The sequence below is a fragment of the Alosa sapidissima genome, chromosome 21 (genome assembly GCF_018492685.1).
Source record: "Alosa sapidissima isolate fAloSap1 chromosome 21, fAloSap1.pri, whole genome shotgun sequence".
Classification (NCBI taxonomy): domain Eukaryota; kingdom Metazoa; phylum Chordata; class Actinopteri; order Clupeiformes; family Clupeidae; genus Alosa; species Alosa sapidissima.
Window position 1 is genome coordinate 9611777 of NC_055977.1, and position 25002 is coordinate 9636778.

At 53.3% G+C, this 25002-nt stretch overlaps 24 non-coding genes across 24 annotated transcripts; all 24 read left to right on the forward strand.

Annotated features, from left to right (window-relative positions):
* The first annotated feature begins 3 nt into the window (after positions 1–3).
* Positions 4–76, forward strand: trnar-ccu. The gene has a single exon. It is a non-coding gene; the product is annotated as a tRNA-Arg (tRNA).
* An 813-nt stretch (positions 77–889) lies between these two features.
* On the forward strand, positions 890–962 carry trnar-ccu. Its single transcript has one exon. It is a non-coding gene; the product is annotated as a tRNA-Arg (tRNA).
* An 813-nt stretch (positions 963–1775) lies between these two features.
* Positions 1776–1848, forward strand: trnar-ccu. The gene has a single exon. It is a non-coding gene; the product is annotated as a tRNA-Arg (tRNA).
* An 813-nt stretch (positions 1849–2661) lies between these two features.
* trnar-ccu lies at positions 2662–2734 on the forward strand. Its single transcript has one exon. It is a non-coding gene; the product is annotated as a tRNA-Arg (tRNA).
* An 813-nt stretch (positions 2735–3547) lies between these two features.
* Positions 3548–3620, forward strand: trnar-ccu. Its single transcript has one exon. It is a non-coding gene; the product is annotated as a tRNA-Arg (tRNA).
* An 813-nt stretch (positions 3621–4433) lies between these two features.
* Positions 4434–4506, forward strand: trnar-ccu. Its single transcript has one exon. It is a non-coding gene; the product is annotated as a tRNA-Arg (tRNA).
* An 813-nt stretch (positions 4507–5319) lies between these two features.
* On the forward strand, positions 5320–5397 carry trnar-ccu. Its single transcript has one exon. It is a non-coding gene; the product is annotated as a tRNA-Arg (tRNA).
* Positions 5398–6205: 808 nt separating this feature from the next.
* Positions 6206–6278, forward strand: trnar-ccu. The gene has a single exon. It is a non-coding gene; the product is annotated as a tRNA-Arg (tRNA).
* An 813-nt stretch (positions 6279–7091) lies between these two features.
* On the forward strand, positions 7092–7164 carry trnar-ccu. The gene has a single exon. It is a non-coding gene; the product is annotated as a tRNA-Arg (tRNA).
* Positions 7165–7977: 813 nt separating this feature from the next.
* Positions 7978–8050, forward strand: trnar-ccu. Its single transcript has one exon. It is a non-coding gene; the product is annotated as a tRNA-Arg (tRNA).
* An 813-nt stretch (positions 8051–8863) lies between these two features.
* trnar-ccu lies at positions 8864–8936 on the forward strand. The gene has a single exon. It is a non-coding gene; the product is annotated as a tRNA-Arg (tRNA).
* Positions 8937–9749: 813 nt separating this feature from the next.
* trnar-ccu lies at positions 9750–9822 on the forward strand. Its single transcript has one exon. It is a non-coding gene; the product is annotated as a tRNA-Arg (tRNA).
* Positions 9823–10635: 813 nt separating this feature from the next.
* trnar-ccu lies at positions 10636–10708 on the forward strand. Its single transcript has one exon. It is a non-coding gene; the product is annotated as a tRNA-Arg (tRNA).
* Positions 10709–11521: 813 nt separating this feature from the next.
* On the forward strand, positions 11522–11594 carry trnar-ccu. Its single transcript has one exon. It is a non-coding gene; the product is annotated as a tRNA-Arg (tRNA).
* Positions 11595–12407: 813 nt separating this feature from the next.
* Positions 12408–12480, forward strand: trnar-ccu. The gene has a single exon. It is a non-coding gene; the product is annotated as a tRNA-Arg (tRNA).
* An 813-nt stretch (positions 12481–13293) lies between these two features.
* On the forward strand, positions 13294–13366 carry trnar-ccu. The gene has a single exon. It is a non-coding gene; the product is annotated as a tRNA-Arg (tRNA).
* An 813-nt stretch (positions 13367–14179) lies between these two features.
* trnar-ccu lies at positions 14180–14252 on the forward strand. The gene has a single exon. It is a non-coding gene; the product is annotated as a tRNA-Arg (tRNA).
* An 813-nt stretch (positions 14253–15065) lies between these two features.
* On the forward strand, positions 15066–15138 carry trnar-ccu. The gene has a single exon. It is a non-coding gene; the product is annotated as a tRNA-Arg (tRNA).
* Positions 15139–15951: 813 nt separating this feature from the next.
* On the forward strand, positions 15952–16024 carry trnar-ccu. Its single transcript has one exon. It is a non-coding gene; the product is annotated as a tRNA-Arg (tRNA).
* A 1146-nt stretch (positions 16025–17170) lies between these two features.
* Positions 17171–17243, forward strand: trnar-ccu. Its single transcript has one exon. It is a non-coding gene; the product is annotated as a tRNA-Arg (tRNA).
* Positions 17244–18389: 1146 nt separating this feature from the next.
* trnar-ccu lies at positions 18390–18462 on the forward strand. Its single transcript has one exon. It is a non-coding gene; the product is annotated as a tRNA-Arg (tRNA).
* A 2784-nt stretch (positions 18463–21246) lies between these two features.
* On the forward strand, positions 21247–21319 carry trnar-ccu. The gene has a single exon. It is a non-coding gene; the product is annotated as a tRNA-Arg (tRNA).
* Positions 21320–22465: 1146 nt separating this feature from the next.
* trnar-ccu lies at positions 22466–22538 on the forward strand. Its single transcript has one exon. It is a non-coding gene; the product is annotated as a tRNA-Arg (tRNA).
* A 1146-nt stretch (positions 22539–23684) lies between these two features.
* On the forward strand, positions 23685–23757 carry trnar-ccu. The gene has a single exon. It is a non-coding gene; the product is annotated as a tRNA-Arg (tRNA).
* Positions 23758–25002: the final 1245 nt, after the last annotated feature.

Below are 25002 nucleotides of genomic sequence, written 5' to 3' on the forward strand. Positions count from 1 at the left end.
TAAGCCCCAGTGGCCTAATGGATAAGGCACTGGCCTCCTAAGCCAGGGATTGTGGGTTCGAGTCCCATCTGGGGTGAGGCGGAGCAGAGTGGCGCAGCGGAAGCGTGCTGGGCCCATAACCCAGAGGTCGATGGATCGAAACCATCCTCTGCTAGGCTAACCCTTTAGGTGCCACGATAGGAGAGCCGCACACATTTTGCCTTTCACAACCCACAGCCTGACACGGGAATGAAAACTACGACCGGCAGGCTTTCACTGGGGAACGTGCAGCCATTTCCGTATCCGACTACGCACCTCCTTTGACTTGTCCTGATCATCTCATCTGCATTTTCTCAAATCTGCCTTGCAATCCAGTCAAACTGCAATGAGAGCACTGGAGCTAATGGAAATGAGCAGGCAATGAGAACTGAGGCAGAGCAGAGTGGCGCAGCGGAAGCGTGCTGGGCCCATAACCCAGAGGTCGATGGATCGAAACCATCCTCTGCTAGGCCGAGTTTTTAGAGGCCTCTCCTACGCGTTGACGCGCGCCATTTCCCTCAGAGTCTGGGCCAGCGCTGAGAACGGCGAGTGGAGGGGGCTTCCGAGTGGGGAACCTGTAGCCACTTCCACGTTTATATACACGTTCACTTCACTTAGTCTTGATCTTCCCGTCACTTTACACTGTCGTGTAAAATGCAAACATCTCTTCAAACGATCTTCTGACATGGAAACATTTCAAATCAGGAAATATAGCCATGCTCACCTGCCACAGTCAGTCTGGAGTGCTTTCTGCCGGCTCAGGGCCCGAGACCCGAAAATTCAACACAGTGGCTTTGTCCGGCTATCCCGACATTTAAAACATTCCTTTGATACCAGTGGAGCAAAGGCTCTGATGGAGCGCAGCTGGTAAGCCCCAGTGGCCTAATGGATAAGGCACTGGCCTCCTAAGCCAGGGATTGTGGGTTCGAGTCCCATCTGGGGTGAGGCGGAGCAGAGTGGCGCAGCGGAAGCGTGCTGGGCCCATAACCCAGAGGTCGATGGATAGAAACCATCCTCTGCTAGGCTAACCCTTTAGGTGCCACGATAGGAGAGCCGCACACATTTTGCCTTTCACAACCCACAGCCTGACACGGGAATGAAAACTACGACCGGCAGGCTTTCACTGGGGAACGTGCAGCCATTTCCGTATCCGACTACGCACCTCCTTTGACTTGTCCTGATCATCTCATCTGCATTTTCTCAAATCTGCCTTGCAATCCAGTCAAACTGCAATGAGAGCACTGGAGCTAATGGAAATGAGCAGGCAATGAGAACTGAGGCAGAGCAGAGTGGCGCAGCGGAAGCGTGCTGGGCCCATAACCCAGAGGTCGATGGATCGAAACCATCCTCTGCTAGGCAGAGTTTTTAGAGGCCTCTCCTGCGCGTTGATGCGCGCCATTTCCCTCAGAGTCTGGGCCAGCGCTGAGAACGGCGAGTGGAGGGGGCTTCCGAGTGGGGAACCTGTAGCCACTTCCACGTTTATATACACGTTCACTTCACTTAGTCTTGATCTTCCCGTCACTTTACACTGTCGTGTAAAATGCAAACATCTCTTCAAACGATCTTCTGACATGGAAACATTTCAAATCAGGAAATATAGCCATGCTCACCTGCCACAGTCAGTCTGGAGTGCTTTCTGCCGGCTCAGGGCCCGAGACCCGAAAATTCAACACAGTGGCTTTGTCCGGATATCCCGACATTTAAAACATTCCTTTGATACCAGTGGAGCAAAGGCTCTGATGGAGCGCAGCTGGTAAGCCCCAGTGGCCTAATGGATAAGGCACTGGCCTCCTAAGCCAGGGATTGTGGGTTCGAGTCCCATCTGGGGTGAGGCGGAGCAGAGTGGCGCAGCGGAAGCGTGCTGGGCCCATAACCCAGAGGTCGATGGATCGAAACCATCCTCTGCTAGGCTAACCCTTTAGGTGCCACGATAGGAGAGCCGCACACATTTTGCCTTTCACAACCCACAGCCTGACACGGGAATGAAAACTACGACCGGCAGGCTTTCACTGGGGAACGTGCAGCCATTTCCGTATCCGACTACGCACCTCCTTTGACTTGTCCTGATCATCTCATCTGCATTTTCTCAAATCTGCCTTGCAATCCAGTCAAACTGCAATGAGAGCACTGGAGCTAATGGAAATGAGCAGGCAATGAGAACTGAGGCAGAGCAGAGTGGCGCAGCGGAAGCGTGCTGGGCCCATAACCCAGAGGTCGATGGATCGAAACCATCCTCTGCTAGGCCGAGTTTTTAGAGGCCTCTCCTGCGCGTTGACGCGCGCCATTTCCCTCAGAGTCTGGGCCAGCGCTGAGAATGGCGAGTGGAGGGGGCTTCCGAGTGGGGAACCTGTAGCCACTTCCACGTTTATATACACGTTCACTTCACTTAGTCTTGATCTTCCCGTCACTTTACACTGTCGTGTAAAATGCAAACATCTCTTCAAACGATCTTCTGACATGGAAACATTTCAAATCAGGAAATATAGCCATGCTCACCTGCCACAGTCAGTCTGGAGTGCTTTCTGCCGGCTCAGGGCCCGAGACCCGAAAATTCAACACAGTGGCTTTGTCCGGCTATCCCGACATTTAAAACATTCCTTTGATACCAGTGGAGCAAAGGCTCTGATGGAGCGCAGCTGGTAAGCCCCAGTGGCCTAATGGATAAGGCACTGGCCTCCTAAGCCAGGGATTGTGGGTTCGAGTCCCATCTGGGGTGAGGCGGAGCAGAGTGGCGCAGCGGAAGCGTGCTGGGCCCATAACCCAGAGGTCGATGGATCGAAACCATCCTCTGCTAGGCTAACCCTTTAGGTGCCACGATAGGAGAGCCGCACACATTTTGCCTTTCACAACCCACAGCCTGACACGGGAATGAAAACTACGACCGGCAGGCTTTCACTGGGGAACGTGCAGCCATTTCCGTATCCGACTACGCACCTCCTTTGACTTGTCCTGATCATCTCATCTGCATTTTCTCAAATCTGCCTTGCAATCCAGTCAAACTGCAATGAGAGCACTGGAGCTAATGGAAATGAGCAGGCAATGAGAACTGAGGCAGAGCAGAGTGGCGCAGCGGAAGCGTGCTGGGCCCATAACCCAGAGGTCGATGGATCGAAACCATCCTCTGCTAGGCTGAGTTTTTAGAGGCCTCTCCTGCGCGTTGACGCGCGCCATTTCCCTCAGAGTCTGGGCCAGCGCTGAGAACGGCGAGTGGAGGGGGCTTCCGAGTGGGGAACCTGTAGCCACTTCCACGTTTATATACACGTTCACTTCACTTAGTCTTGATCTTCCCGTCACTTTACACTGTCGTGTAAAATGCAAACATCTCTTCAAACGATCTTCTGACATGGAAACATTTCAAATCAGGAAATATAGCCATGCTCACCTGCCACAGTCAGTCTGGAGTGCTTTCTGCCGGCTCAGGGCCCGAGACCCGAAAATTCAACACAGTGGCTTTGTCCGGCTATCCCGACATTTAAAACATTCCTTTGATACCAGTGGAGCAAAGGCTCTGATGGAGCGCAGCTGGTAAGCCCCAGTGGCCTAATGGATAAGGCACTGGCCTCCTAAGCCAGGGATTGTGGGTTCGAGTCCCGTCTGGGGTGAGGCGGAGCAGAGTGGCGCAGCGGAAGCGTGCTGGGCCCATAACCCAGAGGTCGATGGATCGAAACCATCCTCTGCTAGGCTAACCCTTTAGGTGCCACGATAGGAGAGCCGCACACATTTTGCCTTTCACAACCCACAGCCTGACACGGGAATGAAAACTACGACCGGCAGGCTTTCACTGGGGAACGTGCAGCCATTTCCGTATCCGACTACGCACCTCCTTTGACTTGTCCTGATCATCTCATCTGCATTTTCTCAAATCTGCCTTGCAATCCAGTCAAACTGCAATGAGAGCACTGGAGCTAATGGAAATGAGCAGGCAATGAGAACTGAGGCAGAGCAGAGTGGCGCAGCGGAAGCGTGCTGGGCCCATAACCCAGAGGTCGATGGATCGAAACCATCCTCTGCTAGGCAGAGTTTTTAGAGGCCTCTCCTGCGCGTTGACGCGCGCCATTTCCCTCAGAGTCTGGGCCAGCGCTGAGAACGGCGAGTGGAGGGGGCTTCCGAGTGGGGAACCTGTAGCCACTTCCACGTTTATATACACGTTCACTTCACTTAGTCTTGATCTTCCCGTCACTTTACACTGTCGTGTAAAATGCAAACATCTCTTCAAACGATCTTCTGACATGGAAACATTTCAAATCAGGAAATATAGCCATGCTCACCTGCCACAGTCAGTCTGGAGTGCTTTCTGCCGGCTCAGGGCCCGAGACCCGAAAATTCAACACAGTGGCTTTGTCCGGCTATCCCGACATTTAAAACATTCCTTTGATACCAGTGGAGCAAAGGCTCTGATGGAGCGTAGCTGGTAAGCCCCAGTGGCCTAATGGATAAGGCACTGGCCTCCTAAGCCAGGGATTGTGGGTTCGAGTCCCATCTGGGGTGAGGCGGAGCAGAGTGGCGCAGCGGAAGCGTGCTGGGCCCATAACCCAGAGGTCGATGGATCGAAACCATCCTCTGCTAGGCTAACCCTTTAGGTGCCACGATAGGAGAGCCGCACACATTTTGCCTTTCACAACCCACAGCCTGACACGGGAATGAAAACTACGACCGGCAGGCTTTCACTGGGGAACGTGCAGCCATTTCCGTATCCGACTACGCACCTCCTTTGACTTGTCCTGATCATCTCATCTGCATTTTCTCAAATCTGCCTTGCAATCCAGTCAAACTGCAATGAGAGCACTGGAGCTAATGGAAATGAGCAGGCAATGAGAACTGAGGCAGAGCAGAGTGGCGCAGCGGAAGCGTGCTGGGCCCATAACCCAGAGGTCGATGGATCGAAACCATCCTCTGCTAGGCCAAGTTTTTAGAGGCCTCTCCTGCGCGTTGACGCGCGCCATTTCCCTCAGAGTCTGGGCCAGCGCTGAGAACGGCGAGTGGAGGGGGCTTCCGAGTGGGGAACCTGTAGCCACTTCCACGTTTATATACACGTTCACTTCACTTAGTCTTGATCTTCCCGTCACTTTACACTGTCGTGTAAAATGCAAACATCTCTTCAAACGATCTTCTGACATGGAAACATTTCAAATCAGGAAATATAGCCATGCTCACCTGCCACAGTCAGTCTGGAGTGCTTTCTGCCGGCTCAGGGCCCGAGACCCGAAAATTCAACACAGTGGCTTTGTCCGGCTATCCCGACATTTAAAACATTCCTTTGATACCAGTGGAGCAAAGGCTCTGATGGAGCGCAGCTGGTAAGCCCCAGTGGCCTAATGGATAAGGCACTGGCCTCCTAAGCCAGGGATTGTGGGTTCGAGTCCCATCTGGGTTGAGGCGGAGCAGAGTGGCGCAGCGGAAGCGTGCTGGGCCCATAACCCAGAGGTCGATGGATCAAAACCATCCTCTGCTAGGCTAACCCTTTAGGTGCCACGATAGGAGAGCCGCACACATTTTGCCTTTCACAACCCACAGCCTGACACGGGAATGAAAACTACGACCGGCAGGCTTTCACTGGGGAACGTGCAGCCATTTCCGTATCCGACTACGCACCTCCTTTGACTTGTCCTGATCATCTCATCTGCATTTTCTCAAATCTGCCTTGCAATCCAGTCAAACTGCAATGAGAGCACTGGAGCTAATGGAAATGAGCAGGCAATGAGAACTGAGGCAGAGCAGAGTGGCGCAGCGGAAGCGTGCTGGGCCCATAACCCAGAGGTCGATGGATCGAAACCATCCTCTGCTAGGCAGAGTTTTTAGAGGCCTCTCCTGCGCGTTGACGCGCGCCATTTCCCTCAGAGTCTGGGCCAGCGCTGAGAACGGCGAGTGGAGGGGGCTTCCGAGTGGGGAACCTGTAGCCACTTCCACGTTTATATACACGTTCACTTCACTTAGTCTTGATCTTCCCGTCACTTTACACTGTCGTGTAAAATGCAAACATCTCTTCAAACGATCTTCTGACATGGAAACATTTCAAATCAGGAAATATAGCCATGCTCACCTGCCACAGTCAGTCTGGAGTGCTTTCTGCCGGCTCAGGGCCCGAGACCCGAAAATTCAACACAGTGGCTTTGTCCGGCTATCCCGACATTTAAAACATTCCTTTGATACCAGTGGAGCAAAGGCTCTGATGGAGCGCAGCTGGTAAGCCCCAGTGGCCTAATGGATAAGGCACTGGCCTCCTAAGCCAGGGATTGTGGGTTCGAGTCCCATCTGGGGTGAGGCGGAGCAGAGTGGCGCAGCGGAAGCGTGCTGGGCCCATAACCCAGAGGTCGATGGATAGAAACCATCCTCTGCTGGGCTAACCCTTTAGGTGCCACGATAGGAGAGCCGCACACATTTTGCCTTTCACAACCCACAGCCTGACACGGGAATGAAAACTACGACCGGCAGGCTTTCACTGGGGAACGTGCAGCCATTTCCGTATCCGACTACGCACCTCCTTTGACTTGTCCTGATCATCTCATCTGCATTTTCTCAAATCTGCCTTGCAATCCAGTCAAACTGCAATGAGAGCACTGGAGCTAATGGAAATGAGCAGGCAATGAGAACTGAGGCAGAGCAGAGTGGCGCAGCGGAAGCGTGCTGGGCCCATAACCCAGAGGTCGATGGATCGAAACCATCCTCTGCTAGGCAGAGTTTTTAGAGGCCTCTCCTGCGCGTTGATGCGCGCCATTTCCCTCAGAGTCTGGGCCAGCGCTGAGAACGGCGAGTGGAGGGGGCTTCCGAGTGGGGAACCTGTAGCCACTTCCACGTTTATATACACGTTCACTTCACTTAGTCTTGATCTTCCCGTCACTTTACACTGTCGTGTAAAATGCAAACATCTCTTCAAACGATCTTCTGACATGGAAACATTTCAAATCAGGAAATATAGCCATGCTCACCTGCCACAGTCAGTCTGGAGTGCTTTCTGCCGGCTCAGGGCCCGAGACCCGAAAATTCAACACAGTGGCTTTGTCCGGCTATCCCGACATTTAAAACATTCCTTTGATACCAGTGGAGCAAAGGCTCTGATGGAGCGCAGCTGGTAAGCCCCAGTGGCCTAATGGATAAGGCACTGGCCTCCTAAGCCAGGGATTGTGGGTTCGAGTCCCATCTGGGGTGAGGCGGAGCAGAGTGGCGCAGCGGAAGCGTGCTGGGCCCATAACCCAGAGGTCGATGGATCGAAACCATCCTCTGCTAGGCTAACCCTTTAGGTGCCACGATAGGAGAGCCGCACACATTTTGCCTTTCACAACCCACAGCCTGACACGGGAATGAAAACTACGACCGGCAGGCTTTCACTGGGGAACGTGCAGCCATTTCCGTATCCGACTACGCACCTCCTTTGACTTGTCCTGATCATCAAATCTGCATTTTCTCAAATCTGCCTTGCAATCCAGTCAAACTGCAATGAGAGCACTGGAGCTAATGGAAATGAGCAGGCAATGAGAACTGAGGCAGAGCAGAGTGGCGCAGCGGAAGCGTGCTGGGCCCATAACCCAGAGGTCGATGGATCGAAACCATCCTCTGCTAGGCCAAGTTTTTAGAGGCCTCTCCTGCGCGTTGACGCGCGCCATTTCCCTCAGAGTCTGGGCCAGCGCTGAGAACGGCGAGTGGAGGGGGCTTCCGAGTGGGGAACCTGTAGCCACTTCCACGTTTATATACACGTTCACTTCACTTAGTCTTGATCTTCCCGTCACTTTACACTGTCGTGTAAAATGCAAACATCTCTTCAAACGATCTTCTGACATGGAAACATTTCAAATCAGGAAATATAGCCATGCTCACCTGCCACAGTCAGTCTGGAGTGCTTTCTGCCGGCTCAGGGCCCGAGACCCGAAAATTCAACACAGTGGCTTTGTCCGGCTATCCCGACATTTAAAACATTCCTTTGATACCAGTGGAGCAAAGGCTCTGATGGAGCGCAGCTGGTAAGCCCCAGTGGCCTAATGGATAAGGCACTGGCCTCCTAAGCCAGGGATTGTGGGTTCGAGTCCCATCTGGGGTGAGGCGGAGCAGAGTGGTGCAGCGGAAGCGTGCTGGGCCCATAACCCAGAGGTCGATGGATCGAAACCATCCTCTGCTAGGCTAACCCTTTAGGTGCCACGATAGGAGAGCCGCACACATTTTGCCTTTCACAACCCACAGCCTGACACGGGAATGAAAACTACGACCGGCAGGCTTTCACTGGGGAACGTGCAGCCATTTCCGTATCCGACTACGCACCTCCTTTGACTTGTCCTGATCATCTCATCTGCATTTTCTCAAATCTGCCTTGCAATCCAGTCAAACTGCAATGAGAGCACTGGAGCTAATGGAAATGAGCAGGCAATGAGAACTGAGGCAGAGCAGAGTGGCGCAGCGGAAGCGTGCTGGGCCCATAACCCAGAGGTCGATGGATCGAAACCATCCTCTGCTAGGCAGAGTTTTTAGAGGCCTCTCCTGCGCGTTGACGCGCGCCATTTCCCTCAGAGTCTGGGCCAGCGCTGAGAACGGCGAGTGGAGGGGGCTTCCGAGTGGGGAACCTGTAGCCACTTCCACGTTTATATACACGTTCACTTCACTTAGTCTTGATCTTCCCGTCACTTTACACTGTCGTGTAAAATGCAAACATCTCTTCAAACGATCTTCTGACATGGAAACATTTCAAATCAGGAAATATAGCCATGCTCACCTGCCACAGTCAGTCTGGAGTGCTTTCTGCCGGCTCAGGGCCCGAGACCCGAAAATTCAACACAGTGGCTTTGTCCGGCTATCCCGACATTTAAAACATTCCTTTGATACCAGTGGAGCAAAGGCTCTGATGGAGCGCAGCTGGTAAGCCCCAGTGGCCTAATGGATAAGGCACTGGCCTCCTAAGCCAGGGATTGTGGGTTCGAGTCCCATCTGGGGTGAGGCGGAGCAGAGTGGCGCAGCGGAAGCGTGCTGGGCCCATAACCCAGAGGTCGATGGATCGAAACCATCCTCTGCTAGGCTAACCCTTTAGGTGCCACGATAGGAGAGCCGCACACATTTTGCCTTTCACAACCCACAGCCTGACACGGGAATGAAAACTACGACCGGCAGGCTTTCACTGGGGAACGTGCAGCCATTTCCGTATCCGACTACGCACCTCCTTTGACTTGTCCTGATCATCTCATCTGCATTTTCTCAAATCTGCCTTGCAATCCAGTCAAACTGCAATGAGAGCACTGGAGCTAATGGAAATGAGCAGGCAATGAGAGCTGAGGCAGAGCAGAGTGGCGCAGCGGAAGCGTGCTGGGCCCATAACCCAGAGGTCGATGGATCGAAACCATCCTCTGCTAGGCAGAGTTTTTAGAGGCCTCTCCTGCGCGTTGACGCGCGCCATTTCCCTCAGAGTCTGGGCCAGCGCTGAGAACGGCGAGTGGAGGGGGCTTCCGAGTGGGGAACCTGTAGCCACTTCCACGTTTATATACACGTTCACTTCACTTAGTCTTGATCTTCCCGTCACTTTACACTGTCGTGTAAAATGCAAACATCTCTTCAAACGATCTTCTGACATGGAAACATTTCAAATCAGGAAATATAGCCATGCTCACCTGCCACAGTCAGTCTGGAGTGCTTTCTGCCGGCTCAGGGCCCGAGACCCGAAAATTCAACACAGTGGCTTTGTCCGGCTATCCCGACATTTAAAACATTCCTTTGATACCAGTGGAGCAAAGGCTCTGATGGAGCGCAGCTGGTAAGCCCCAGTGGCCTAATGGATAAGGCACTGGCCTCCTAAGCCAGGGATTGTGGGTTCGAGTCCCATCTGGGGTGAGGCGGAGCAGAGTGGCGCAGCGGAAGCGTGCTGGGCCCATAACCCAGAGGTCGATGGATCGAAACCATCCTCTGCTAGGCTAACCCTTTAGGTGCCACGATAGGAGAGCCGCACACATTTTGCCTTTCACAACCCACAGCCTGACACGGGAATGAAAACTACGACCGGCAGGCTTTCACTGGGGAACGTGCAGCCATTTCCGTATCCGACTACGCACCTCCTTTGACTTGTCCTGATCATCTCATCTGCATTTTCTCAAATCTGCCTTGCAATCCAGTCAAACTGCAATGAGAGCACTGGAGCTAATGGAAATGAGCAGGCAATGAGAACTGAGGCAGAGCAGAGTGGCGCAGCGGAAGCGTGCTGGGCCCATAACCCAGAGGTCGATGGATCGAAACCATCCTCTGCTAGGCCGAGTTTTTAGAGGCCTCTCCTGCGCGTTGACGCGCGCCATTTCCCTCAGAGTCTGGGCCAGCGCTGAGAACGGCGAGTGGAGGGGGCTTCCGAGTGGGGAACCTGTAGCCACTTCCACGTTTATATACACGTTCACTTCACTTAGTCTTGATCTTCCCGTCACTTTACACTGTCGTGTAAAATGCAAACATCTCTTCAAACGATCTTCTGACATGGAAACATTTCAAATCAGGAAATATAGCCATGCTCACCTGCCACAGTCAGTCTGGAGTGCTTTCTGCCGGCTCAGGGCCCGAGACCCGAAAATTCAACACAGTGGCTTTGTCCGGCTATCCCGACATTTAAAACATTCCTTTGATACCAGTGGAGCAAAGGCTCTGATGGAGCGCAGCTGGTAAGCCCCAGTGGCCTAATGGATAAGGCACTGGCCTCCTAAGCCAGGGATTGTGGGTTCGAGTCCCATCTGGGGTGAGGCGGAGCAGAGTGGCGCAGCGGAAGCGTGCTGGGCCCATAACCCAGAGGTCGATGGATAGAAACCATCCTCTGCTGGGCTAACCCTTTAGGTGCCACGATAGGAGAGCCGCACACATTTTGCCTTTCACAACCCACAGCCTGACACGGGAATGAAAACTACGACCGGCAGGCTTTCACTGGGGAACGTGCAGCCATTTCCGTATCCGACTACGCACCTCCTTTGACTTGTCCTGATCATCTCATCTGCATTTTCTCAAATCTGCCTTGCAATCCAGTCAAACTGCAATGAGAGCACTGGAGCTAATGGAAATGAGCAGGCAATGAGAACTGAGGCAGAGCAGAGTGGCGCAGCGGAAGCGTGCTGGGCCCATAACCCAGAGGTCGATGGATCGAAACCATCCTCTGCTAGGCAGAGTTTTTAGAGGCCTCTCCTGCGCGTTGATGCGCGCCATTTCCCTCAGAGTCTGGGCCAGCGCTGAGAACGGCGAGTGGAGGGGGCTTCCGAGTGGGGAACCTGTAGCCACTTCCACGTTTATATACACGTTCACTTCACTTAGTCTTGATCTTCCCGTCACTTTACACTGTCGTGTAAAATGCAAACATCTCTTCAAACGATCTTCTGACATGGAAACATTTCAAATCAGGAAATATAGCCATGCTCACCTGCCACAGTCAGTCTGGAGTGCTTTCTGCCGGCTCAGGGCCCGAGACCCGAAAATTCAACACAGTGGCTTTGTCCGGCTATCCCGACATTTAAAACATTCCTTTGATACCAGTGGAGCAAAGGCTCTGATGGAGCGCAGCTGGTAAGCCCCAGTGGCCTAATGGATAAGGCACTGGCCTCCTAAGCCAGGGATTGTGGGTTCGAGTCCCATCTGGGGTGAGGCGGAGCAGAGTGGCGCAGCGGAAGCGTGCTGGGCCCATAACCCAGAGGTCGATGGATCGAAACCATCCTCTGCTAGGCTAACCCTTTAGGTGCCACGATAGGAGAGCCGCACACATTTTGCCTTTCACAACCCACAGCCTGACACGGGAATGAAAACTACGACCGGCAGGCTTTCACTGGGGAACGTGCAGCCATTTCCGTATCCGACTACGCACCTCCTTTGACTTGTCCTGATCATCAAATCTGCATTTTCTCAAATCTGCCTTGCAATCCAGTCAAACTGCAATGAGAGCACTGGAGCTAATGGAAATGAGCAGGCAATGAGAACTGAGGCAGAGCAGAGTGGCGCAGCGGAAGCGTGCTGGGCCCATAACCCAGAGGTCGATGGATCGAAACCATCCTCTGCTAGGCCAAGTTTTTAGAGGCCTCTCCTGCGCGTTGACGCGCGCCATTTCCCTCAGAGTCTGGGCCAGCGCTGAGAACGGCGAGTGGAGGGGGCTTCCGAGTGGGGAACCTGTAGCCACTTCCACGTTTATATACACGTTCACTTCACTTAGTCTTGATCTTCCCGTCACTTTACACTGTCGTGTAAAATGCAAACATCTCTTCAAACGATCTTCTGACATGGAAACATTTCAAATCAGGAAATATAGCCATGCTCACCTGCCACAGTCAGTCTGGAGTGCTTTCTGCCGGCTCAGGGCCCGAGACCCGAAAATTCAACACAGTGGCTTTGTCCGGCTATCCCGACATTTAAAACATTCCTTTGATACCAGTGGAGCAAAGGCTCTGATGGAGCGCAGCTGGTAAGCCCCAGTGGCCTAATGGATAAGGCACTGGCCTCCTAAGCCAGGGATTGTGGGTTCGAGTCCCATCTGGGGTGAGGCGGAGCAGAGTGGTGCAGCGGAAGCGTGCTGGGCCCATAACCCAGAGGTCGATGGATCGAAACCATCCTCTGCTAGGCTAACCCTTTAGGTGCCACGATAGGAGAGCCGCACACATTTTGCCTTTCACAACCCACAGCCTGACACGGGAATGAAAACTACGACCGGCAGGCTTTCACTGGGGAACGTGCAGCCATTTCCGTATCCGACTACGCACCTCCTTTGACTTGTCCTGATCATCTCATCTGCATTTTCTCAAATCTGCCTTGCAATCCAGTCAAACTGCAATGAGAGCACTGGAGCTAATGGAAATGAGCAGGCAATGAGAACTGAGGCAGAGCAGAGTGGCGCAGCGGAAGCGTGCTGGGCCCATAACCCAGAGGTCGATGGATCGAAACCATCCTCTGCTAGGCAGAGTTTTTAGAGGCCTCTCCTGCGCGTTGACGCGCGCCATTTCCCTCAGAGTCTGGGCCAGCGCTGAGAACGGCGAGTGGAGGGGGCTTCCGAGTGGGGAACCTGTAGCCACTTCCACGTTTATATACACGTTCACTTCACTTAGTCTTGATCTTCCCGTCACTTTACACTGTCGTGTAAAATGCAAACATCTCTTCAAACGATCTTCTGACATGGAAACATTTCAAATCAGGAAATATAGCCATGCTCACCTGCCACAGTCAGTCTGGAGTGCTTTCTGCCGGCTCAGGGCCCGAGACCCGAAAATTCAACACAGTGGCTTTGTCCGGCTATCCCGACATTTAAAACATTCCTTTGATACCAGTGGAGCAAAGGCTCTGATGGAGCGCAGCTGGTAAGCCCCAGTGGCCTAATGGATAAGGCACTGGCCTCCTAAGCCAGGGATTGTGGGTTCGAGTCCCATCTGGGGTGAGGCGGAGAAGAGTGGCGCAGCGGAAGCGTGCTGGGCCCATAACCCAGAGGTCGATGGATCGAAACCATCCTCTGCTAGGCTAACCCTTTAGGTGCCACGATAGGAGAGCCGCACACATTTTGCCTTTCACAACCCACAGCCTGACACGGGAATGAAAACTACGACCGGCAGGCTTTCACTGGGGAACGTGCAGCCATTTCCGTATCCGACTACGCACCTCCTTTGACTTGTCCTGATCATCTCATCTGCATTTTCTCAAATCTGCCTTGCAATCCAGTCAAACTGCAATGAGAGCACTGGAGCTAATGGAAATGAGCAGGCAATGAGAGCTGAGGCAGAGCAGAGTGGCGCAGCGGAAGCGTGCTGGGCCCATAACCCAGAGGTCGATGGATCGAAACCATCCTCTGCTAGGCAGAGTTTTTAGAGGCCTCTCCTGCGCGTTGACGCGCGCCATTTCCCTCAGAGTCTGGGCCAGCGCTGAGAACGGCGAGTGGAGGGGGCTTCCGAGTGGGGAACCTGTAGCCACTTCCACGTTTATATACACGTTCACTTCACTTAGTCTTGATCTTCCCGTCACTTTACACTGTCGTGTAAAATGCAAACATCTCTTCAAACGATCTTCTGACATGGAAACATTTCAAATCAGGAAATATAGCCATGCTCACCTGCCACAGTCAGTCTGGAGTGCTTTCTGCCGGCTCAGGGCCCGAGACCCGAAAATTCAACACAGTGGCTTTGTCCGGCTATCCCGACATTTAAAACATTCCTTTGATACCAGTGGAGCAAAGGCTCTGATGGAGCGCAGCTGGTAAGCCCCAGTGGCCTAATGGATAAGGCACTGGCCTCCTAAGCCAGGGATTGTGGGTTCGAGTCCCATCTGGGGTGAGGCGGAGCAGAGTGGCGCAGCGGAAGCGTGCTGGGCCCATAACCCAGAGGTCGATGGATCGAAACCATCCTCTGCTAGGCTAACCCTTTAGGTGCCACGATAGGAGAGCCGCACACATTTTGCCTTTCACAACCCACAGCCTGACACGGGAATGAAAACTACGACCGGCAGGCTTTCACTGGGGAACGTGCAGCCATTTCCGTATCCGACTACGCACCTCCTTTGACTTGTCCTGATCATCTCATCTGCATTTTCTCAAATCTGCCTTGCAATCCAGTCAAACTGCAATGAGAGCACTGGAGCTAATGGAAATGAGCAGGCAATGAGAACTGAGGCAGAGCAGAGTGGCGCAGCGGAAGCGTGCTGGGCCCATAACCCAGAGGTCGATGGATCGAAACCATCCTCTGCTAGGCCGAGTTTTTAGAGGCCTCTCCTGCGCGTTGACGCGCGCCATTTCCCTCAGAGTCTGGGCCAGCGCTGAGAACGGCGAGTGGAGGGGGCTTCCGAGTGGGGAACCTGTAGCCACTTCCACGTTTATATACACGTTCACTTCACTTAGTCTTGATCTTCCCGTCACTTTACACTGTCGTGTAAAATGCAAACATCTCTTCAAACGATCTTCTGACATGGAAACATTTCAAATCAGGAAATATAGCCATGCTCACCTGCCACAGTCAGTCTGGAGTGCTTTCTGCCGGCTCAGGGCCCGAGACCCGAAAATTCAACACAGTGGCTTTGTCCGGCTATCCCGACATTTAAAACATTCCTTTGATACCAGTGGAGCAAAGGCTCTGATGGAGCGCAGCTGGTAAGCCCCAGTGGCCTAATGGATAAGGCACTGGCCTCCTAAGCCAGGGATTGTGGGTTCGAGTCCCATCTGGGGTGAGGCGGAGCAGAGTGGCGCAGCGGAAGCGTGCTGGGCCCATAACCCAGAGGTCGATGGATCGAAACCATCCTCTGCTAGGCTAACCCTTTAGGTGCCACGATAGGAGAGCCGCACACATTTTGCCTTTCACAACCCACAGCCTGACACGGGAATGAAAACTACGACCGGCAGGCTTTCACTGGGGAACGTGCAGCCATTTCCGTATCCGACTACGCACCTCCTTTGACTTGTCCTGATCATCTCATCTGCATTTTCTCAAATCTGCCTTGCAATCCAGTCAAACTGCAATGAGAGCACTGGAGCTAATGGAAATGAGCAGGCAATGAGAACTGAGGCAGAGCAGAGTGGCGCAGCGGAAGCGTGCTGGGCCCATAACCCAGAGGTCGATGGATCGAAACCATCCTCTGCTAGGCCGAGTTTTTAGAGGCCTCTCCTGCGCGTTGACGCGCGCCATTTCCCTCAGAGTCTGGGCCAGCGCTGAGAACGGCGAGTGGAGGGGGCTTCCGAGTGGGGAACCTGTAGCCACTCCCACGTTTATATACACGTTCACTTCACTTAGTCTTGATCTTCCCGTCACTTTACACTGTCGTGTAAAATGCAAACATCTCTTCAAACGATCTTCTGACATGGAAACATTTCAAATCAGGAAATATAGCCATGCTCACCTGCCACAGTCAGTCTGGAGTGCTTTCTGCCGGCTCAGGGCCCGAGACCCGAAAATTCAACACAGTGGCTTTGTCCGGCTATCCCGACATTTAAAACATTCCTTTGATACCAGTGGAGCAAAGGCTCTGATGGAGCGCAGCTGGTAAGCCCCAGTGGCCTAATGGCTAAGGCACTGGCCTCCTAAGCCAGGGATTGTGGGTTCGAGTCCCATCTGGGGTGAGGCAGAGCAGAGTGGCGCAGCGGAAGCGTGCTGGGCCCATAACCCAGAGGTCGATGGATCGAAACCATTCTCTGCTAGGCTAACCCTTTAGGTGCCACGATAGGAGAGCCGCACACATTTTGCCTTTCACAACCCACAGCCTGACACGGGAATGAAAACTACGACCGGCAGGCTTTCACTGGGGAACGTGCAGCCATTTCCGTATCCGACTACGCACCTCCTTTGACTTGTCCTGATAATCTCATCTGCATTTTCTCAAATCTGCCTTGCAATCCAGTCAAACTGCAATGAGAGCACTGGAGCTAATGGAAATGAGCAGGCAATGAGAACTGAGGCAGAGCAGAGTGGCGCAGCGGAAGCGTGCTGGGCCCATAACCCAGAGGTCGATGGATCGAAACCATCCTCTGCTAGGCTAACCCTTTAGGTGCCACGATAGGAGAGCCGCACACATTTTGCCTTTCACAACCCACAGCCTGACACGGGAATGAAAACTACGACCGGCAGGCTTTCACTGGGGAACGTGCAGCCATTTCCGTATCCGACTACGCACCTCCTTTGACTTGTCCTGATCATCTCATCTGCATTTTCTCAAATCTGCCTTGCAATCCAGTCAAACTGCAATGAGAGCACTGGAGCTAATGGAAATGAGCAGGCAATGAGAACTGAGGCAGAGCAGAGTGGCGCAGCGGAAGCGTGCTGGGCCCATAACCCAGAGGTCGATGGATCGAAACCATCCTCTGCTAGGCCGAGTTTTTAGAGGCCTCTCCTGCGCGTTGACGCGCGCCATTTCCCTCAGAGTCTGGGCCAGCGCTGAGAACGGCGAGTGGAGGGGGCTTCCGAGTGGGGAACCTGTAGCCACTTCCACGTTTATATACACGTTCACTTCACTTAGTCTTGATCTTCCCGTCACTTTACACTGTCGTGTAAAATGCAAACATCTCTTCAAACGATCTTCTGACATGGAAACATTTCAAATCAGGAAATATAGCCATGCTCACCTGCCACAGTCAGTCTGGAGTGCTTTCTGCCGGCTCAGGGCCCGAGACCCGAAAATTCAACACAGTGGCTTTGTCCGGCTATCCCGACATTTAAAACATTCCTTTGATACCAGTGGAGCAAAGGCTCTGATGGAGCGCAGCTGGTAAGCCCCAGTGGCCTAATGGATAAGGCACTGGCCTCCTAAGCCAGGGATTGTGGGTTCGAGTCCCATCTGGGGTGAGGCAGAGCAGAGTGGCGCAGCGGAAGCGTGCTGGGCCCATAACCCAGAGGTCGATGGATCGAAACCATTCTCTGCTAGGCTAACCCTTTAGGTGCCACGATAGGAGAGCCGCACACATTTTGCCTTTCACAACCCACAGCCTGACACGGGAATGAAAACTACGACCGGCAGGCTTTCACTGGGGAACGTGCAGCCATTTCCGTATCCGACTACGCACCTCCTTTGACTTGTCCTGATCATCTCATCTGCATTTTCTCAAATCTGCCTTGCAATCCAGTCAAACTGCAATGAGAGCACTGGAGCTAATGGAAATGAGCAGGCAATGAGAACTGAGGCAGAGCAGAGTGGCGCAGCGGAAGCGTGCTGGGCCCATAACCCAGAGGTCGATGGATCGAAACCATCCTCTGCTAGGCTAACCCTTTAGGTGCCACGATAGGAGAGCCGCACACATTTTGCCTTTCACAACCCACAGCCTGACACGGGAATGAAAACTACGACCGGCAGGCTTTCACTGGGGAACGTGCAGCCATTTCCGTATCCGACTACGCACCTCCTTTGACTTGTCCTGATCATCTCATCTGCATTTTCTCAAATCTGCCTTGCAATCCAGTCAAACTGCAATGAGAGCACTGGAGCTAATGGAAATGAGCAGGCAATGAGAACTGAGGCAGAGCAGAGTGGCGCAGCGGAAGCGTGCTGGGCCCATAACCCAGAGGTCGATGGATCGAAACCATCCTCTGCTAGGCCGAGTTTTTAGAGGCCTCTCCTGCGCGTTGACGCGCGCCATTTCCCTCAGAGTCTGGGCCAGCGCTGAGAACGGCGAGTGGAGGGGGCTTCCGAGTGGGGAACCTGTAGCCACTTCCACGTTTATATACACGTTCACTTCACTTAGTCTTGATCTTCCCGTCACTTTACACTGTCGTGTAAAATGCAAACATCTCTTCAAACGATCTTCTGACATGGAAACATTTCAAATCAGGAAATATAGCCATGCTCACCTGCCACAGTCAGTCTGGAGTGCTTTCTGCCGGCTCAGGGCCCGAGACCCGAAAATTCAACACAGTGGCTTTGTCCGGCTATCCCGACATTTAAAACATTCCTTTGATACCAGTGGAGCAAAGGCTCTGATGGAGCGCAGCTGGTAAGCCCCAGTGGCCTAATGGATAAGGCACTGGCCTCCTAAGCCAGGGATTGTGGGTTCGAGTCCCATCTGGGGTGAGGCGGAGCAGAGTGGCGCAGCGGAAGCGTGCTGGGCCCATAACCCAGAGGTCGATGGATCGAAACCATCCTCTGCTAGGCTAACCCTTTAGGTGCCACGATAGGAGAGCCGCACACATTTTGCCTTTCACAACCCACAGCCTGACACGGGAATGAAAACTACGACCGGCAGGCTTTCACTGGGGAACGTGCAGCCATTTCCGTATCCGACTACGCACCTCCTTTGACTTGTCCTGATCATCTCATCTGCATTTTCTCAAATCTGCCTTGCAATCCAGTCAAACTGCAATGAGAGCACTGGAGCTAATGGAAATGAGCAGGCAATGAGAACTGAGGCAGAGCAGAGTGGCGCAGCGGAAGCGTGCTGGGCCCATAACCCAGAGGTCGATGGATCGAAACCATCCTCTGCTAGGCCGAGTTTTTAGAGGCCTCTCCTGCGCGTTGACGCGCGCCATTTCCCTCAGAGTCTGGGCCAGCGCTGAGAACGGCGAGTGGAGGGGGCTTCCGAGTGGGGAACCTGTAGCCACTTCCACGTTTATGTACACGTTCACTTCACTTAGTCTTGATCTTCCCGTCACTTTACACTGTCGTGTAAAATGCAAACATCTCTTCAAACGATCTTCTGACATGTAAACATTTCAAATCAGGAAATATAGCCATGCTCACCTGCCACAGTCAGTCTGGAGTGCTTTCTGCCGGCTCAGGGCCCGAGACCCGAAAATTCAACATAGTGGCTTTGTCCGGCTATCCCGACATTTAAAACATTCCTTTGATACCAGTGGAGCAAAGGCTCTGATGGAGCGTAGCTGGTAAGCCCCAGTGGCCTAATGGATAAGGCACTGGCCTCCTAAGCCAGGGATTGTGGGTTCGGGTCCCATCTGGGGTGAGGCGGAGCAGAGTGGCGCAGCGGAAGCGTGCTGGGCCCATAACCCAGAGGTCGATGGATCGAAACCATCCTCTGCTAGGCTAACCCTTTAGGTGCCACGATAGGAGAGCCGCACACATTTTGCCTTTCACAACCCACAGCCTGACACGGGAATGAAAACTACGACCGGCAGGCTTTCACTGGGGAACGTGCAGCCATTTCCGTATCCGACTACGCACCTCCTTTGACTTGTCCTGATCATCTCATCTGCATTTTCTCAAATCTGCCTTGCAATCCAGTCAAACTGCAATGAGAGCTCTGGAGCTAATGGAAATGAGCAGGCAATGAGAACTGAGGCAGAGCAGAGTGGCGCAGCGGAAGCGTGCTGGGCCCATAACCCAGAGGTCGATGGATCGAAACCATCCTCTGCTAGGCCGAGTTTTTAGAGGCCTCTCCTGCGCGTTGACGCGCGCCATTTCCCTCAGAGTCTGGGCCAGCGCTGAGAACGGCGAGTGGAGGGGGCTTCCGAGTGGGGAACCTGTAGCCACTTCCACGTTTACATACACGTTCACTTCACTTAGTCTTGATCTTCCCGTCACTTTACACTTTCGTGTAAAATGCAAACATCTCTTCAAACGATCTTCTGACATGGAAACATTTCAAATCAGGAAATATAGCCATGCTCACCTGCCACAGTCAGTCTGGAGTGCTTTCTGCCGGCTCAGGGCCCGAGACCCGAAAATTCAACACAGTGGCTTTGTCCGGCTATCCCGAAATTTAAAACATTCCTTTGATACCAGTGGAGCAAAGGCTCTGATGGAGCGCAGCTGGTAAGCCCCAGTGGCCTAATGGATAAGGCACTGGCCTCCTAAGCCAGGGATTGTGGGTTCGTGTCCCATCTGGGGTGAGGCGGAGCAGAGTGGCGCAGCGGAAGCGTGCTGGGCCCATAACCCAGAGGTCGATGGATCGAAACCATCCTCTGCTAGGCCGAGTTTTTAGAGGCCTCTCCTGCGCGTTGACGCGCGCCATTTCCCTCAGAGTCTGGGCCAGCGCTGAGAACGGCGAGTGGACGGGGCTTCCGAGTGGGGAACCTGTAGCCACTTCCACGTTTATGGAAGTCCGGGAAGCGGAAGCGTGCTGGGCCCATAACCCAGAGGTCGATGGATCGAAACCATCCTCTGCTAGGCTAACCCTTTAGGTGCCACGATAGGAGAGCCGCACACATTTTGCCTTTCACAACCCACAGCCTGACACGGGAATGAAAACTACGACCGGCAGGCTTTCACTGGGGAACGTGCAGCCATTTCCGTATCCGACTACGCACCTCCTTTGACTTGTCCTGATCATCTCATCTGCATTTTCTCAAATCTGCCTTGCAATCCAGTCAAACTGCAATGAGAGCACTGGAGCTAATGGAAATGAGCAGGCAATGAGAACTGAGGCAGAGCAGAGTGGCGCAGCGGAAGCGTGCTGGGCCCATAACCCAGAGGTCGATGGATCGAAACCATCCTCTGCTAGGCCGAGTTTTTAGAGGCCTCTCCTGCGCGTTGACGCGCGCCATTTCCCTCAGAGTCTGGGCCAGCGCTGAGAACGGCGAGTGGAGGGGGCTTCCGAGTGGGGAACCTGTAGCCACTCCCACGTTTATATACACGTTCACTTCACTTAGTCTTGATCTTCCCGTCACTTTACACTGTCGTGTAAAATGCAAACATCTCTTCAAACGATCTTCTGACATGGAAACATTTCAAATCAGGAAATATAGCCATGCTCACCTGCCACAGTCAGTCTGGAGTGCTTTCTGCCGGCTCAGGGCCCGAGACCCGAAAATTCAACACAGTGGCTTTGTCCGGCTATCCCGACATTTAAAACATTCCTTTGATACCAGTGGAGCAAAGGCTCTGATGGAGCGCAGCTGGTAAGCCCCAGTGGCCTAATGGCTAAGGCACTGGCCTCCTAAGCCAGGGATTGTGGGTTCGAGTCCCATCTGGGGTGAGGCAGAGCAGAGTGGCGCAGCGGAAGCGTGCTGGGCCCATAACCCAGAGGTCGATGGATCGAAACCATTCTCTGCTAGGCTAACCCTTTAGGTGCCACGATAGGAGAGCCGCACACATTTTGCCTTTCACAACCCACAGCCTGACACGGGAATGAAAACTACGACCGGCAGGCTTTCACTGGGGAACGTGCAGCCATTTCCGTATCCGACTACGCACCTCCTTTGACTTGTCCTGATAATCTCATCTGCATTTTCTCAAATCTGCCTTGCAATCCAGTCAAACTGCAATGAGAGCACTGGAGCTAATGGAAATGAGCAGGCAATGAGAACTGAGGCAGAGCAGAGTGGCGCAGCGGAAGCGTGCTGGGCCCATAACCCAGAGGTCGATGGATCGAAACCATCCTCTGCTAGGCTAACCCTTTAGGTGCCACGATAGGAGAGCCGCACACATTTTGCCTTTCACAACCCACAGCCTGACACGGGAATGAAAACTACGACCGGCAGGCTTTCACTGGGGAACGTGCAGCCATTTCCGTATCCGACTACGCACCTCCTTTGACTTGTCCTGATCATCTCATCTGCATTTTCTCAAATCTGCCTTGCAATCCAGTCAAACTGCAATGAGAGCACTGGAGCTAATGGAAATGAGCAGGCAATGAGAACTGAGGCAGAGCAGAGTGGCGCAGCGGAAGCGTGCTGGGCCCATAACCCAGAGGTCGATGGATCGAAACCATCCTCTGCTAGGCCGAGTTTTTAGAGGCCTCTCCTGCGCGTTGACGCGCGCCATTTCCCTCAGAGTCTGGGCCAGCGCTGAGAACGGCGAGTGGAGGGGGCTTCCGAGTGGGGAACCTGTAGCCACTTCCACGTTTATATACACGTTCACTTCACTTAGTCTTGATCTTCCCGTCACTTTACACTGTCGTGTAAAATGCAAACATCTCTTCAAACGATCTTCTGACATGGAAACATTTCAAATCAGGAAATATAGCCATGCTCACCTGCCACAGTCAGTCTGGAGTGCTTTCTGCCGGCTCAGGGCCCGAGACCCGAAAATTCAACACAGTGGCTTTGTCCGGCTATCCCGACATTTAAAACATTCCTTTGATACCAGTGGAGCAAAGGCTCTGATGGAGCGCAGCTGGTAAGCCCCAGTGGCCTAATGGATAAGGCACTGGCCTCCTAAGCCAGGGATTGTGGGTTCGAGTCCCATCTGGGGTGAGGCAGAGCAGAGTGGCGCAGCGGAAGCGTGCTGGGCCCATAACCCAGAGGTCGATGGATCGAAACCATTCTCTGCTAGGCTAACCCTTTAGGTGCCACGATAGGAGAGCCGCACACATTTTGCCTTTCACAACCCACAGCCTGACACGGGAATGAAAACTACGACCGGCAGGCTTTCACTGGGGAACGTGCAGCCATTTCCGTATCCGACTACGCACCTCCTTTGACTTGTCCTGATCATCTCATCTGCATTTTCTCAAATCTGCCTTGCAATCCAGTCAAACTGCAATGAGAGCACTGGAGCTAATGGAAATGAGCAGGCAATGAGAACTGAGGCAGAGCAGAGTGGCGCAGCGGAAGCGTGCTGGGCCCATAACCCAGAGGTCGATGGATCGAAACCATCCTCTGCTAGGCTAACCCTTTAGGTGCCACGATAGGAGAGCCGCACACATTTTGCCTTTCACAACCCACAGCCTGACACGGGAATGAAAACTACGACCGGCAGGCTTTCACTGGGGAACGTGCAGCCATTTCCGTATCCGACTACGCACCTCCTTTGACTTGTCCTGATCATCTCATCTGCATTTTCTCAAATCTGCCTTGCAATCCAGTCAAACTGCAATGAGAGCACTGGAGCTAATGGAAATGAGCAGGCAATGAGAACTGAGGCAGAGCAGAGTGGCGCAGCGGAAGCGTGCTGGGCCCATAACCCAGAGGTCGATGGATCGAAACCATCCTCTGCTAGGCCGAGTTTTTAGAGGCCTCTCCTGCGCGTTGACGCGCGCCATTTCCCTCAGAGTCTGGGCCAGCGCTGAGAACGGCGAGTGGAGGGGGCTTCCGAGTGGGGAACCTGTAGCCACTTCCACGTTTATATACACGTTCACTTCACTTAGTCTTGATCTTCCCGTCACTTTACACTGTCGTGTAAAATGCAAACATCTCTTCAAACGATCTTCTGACATGGAAACATTTCAAATCAGGAAATATAGCCATGCTCACCTGCCACAGTCAGTCTGGAGTGCTTTCTGCCGGCTCAGGGCCCGAGACCCGAAAATTCAACACAGTGGCTTTGTCCGGCTATCCCGACATTTAAAACATTCCTTTGATACCAGTGGAGCAAAGGCTCTGATGGAGCGCAGCTGGTAAGCCCCAGTGGCCTAATGGATAAGGCACTGGCCTCCTAAGCCAGGGATTGTGGGTTCGAGTCCCATCTGGGGTGAGGCGGAGCAGAGTGGCGCAGCGGAAGCGTGCTGGGCCCATAACCCAGAGGTCGATGGATCGAAACCATCCTCTGCTAGGCTAACCCTTTAGGTGCCACGATAGGAGAGCCGCACACATTTTGCCTTTCACAACCCACAGCCTGACACGGGAATGAAAACTACGACCGGCAGGCTTTCACTGGGGAACGTGCAGCCATTTCCGTATCCGACTACGCACCTCCTTTGACTTGTCCTGATCATCTCATCTGCATTTTCTCAAATCTGCCTTGCAATCCAGTCAAACTGCAATGAGAGCACTGGAGCTAATGGAAATGAGCAGGCAATGAGAACTGAGGCAGAGCAGAGTGGCGCAGCGGAAGCGTGCTGGGCCCATAACCCAGAGGTCGATGGATCGAAACCATCCTCTGCTAGGCCGAGTTTTTAGAGGCCTCTCCTGCGCGTTGACGCGCGCCATTTCCCTCAGAGTCTGGGCCAGCGCTGAGAACGGCGAGTGGAGGGGGCTTCCGAGTGGGGAACCTGTAGCCACTTCCACGTTTATGTACACGTTCACTTCACTTAGTCTTGATCTTCCCGTCACTTTACACTGTCGTGTAAAATGCAAACATCTCTTCAAACGATCTTCTGACATGTAAACATTTCAAATCAGGAAATATAGCCATGCTCACCTGCCACAGTCAGTCTGGAGTGCTTTCTGCCGGCTCAGGGCCCGAGACCCGAAAATTCAACATAGTGGCTTTGTCCGGCTATCCCGACATTTAAAACATTCCTTTGATACCAGTGGAGCAAAGGCTCTGATGGAGCGTAGCTGGTAAGCCCCAGTGGCCTAATGGATAAGGCACTGGCCTCCTAAGCCAGGGATTGTGGGTTCGGGTCCCATCTGGGGTGAGGCGGAGCAGAGTGGCGCAGCGGAAGCGTGCTGGGCCCATAACCCAGAGGTCGATGGATCGAAACCATCCTCTGCTAGGCTAACCCTTTAGGTGCCACGATAGGAGAGCCGCACACATTTTGCCTTTCACAACCCACAGCCTGACACGGGAATGAAAACTACGACCGGCAGGCTTTCACTGGGGAACGTGCAGCCATTTCCGTATCCGACTACGCACCTCCTTTGACTTGTCCTGATCATCTCATCTGCATTTTCTCAAATCTGCCTTGCAATCCAGTCAAACTGCAATGAGAGCTCTGGAGCTAATGGAAATGAGCAGGCAATGAGAACTGAGGCAGAGCAGAGTGGCGCAGCGGAA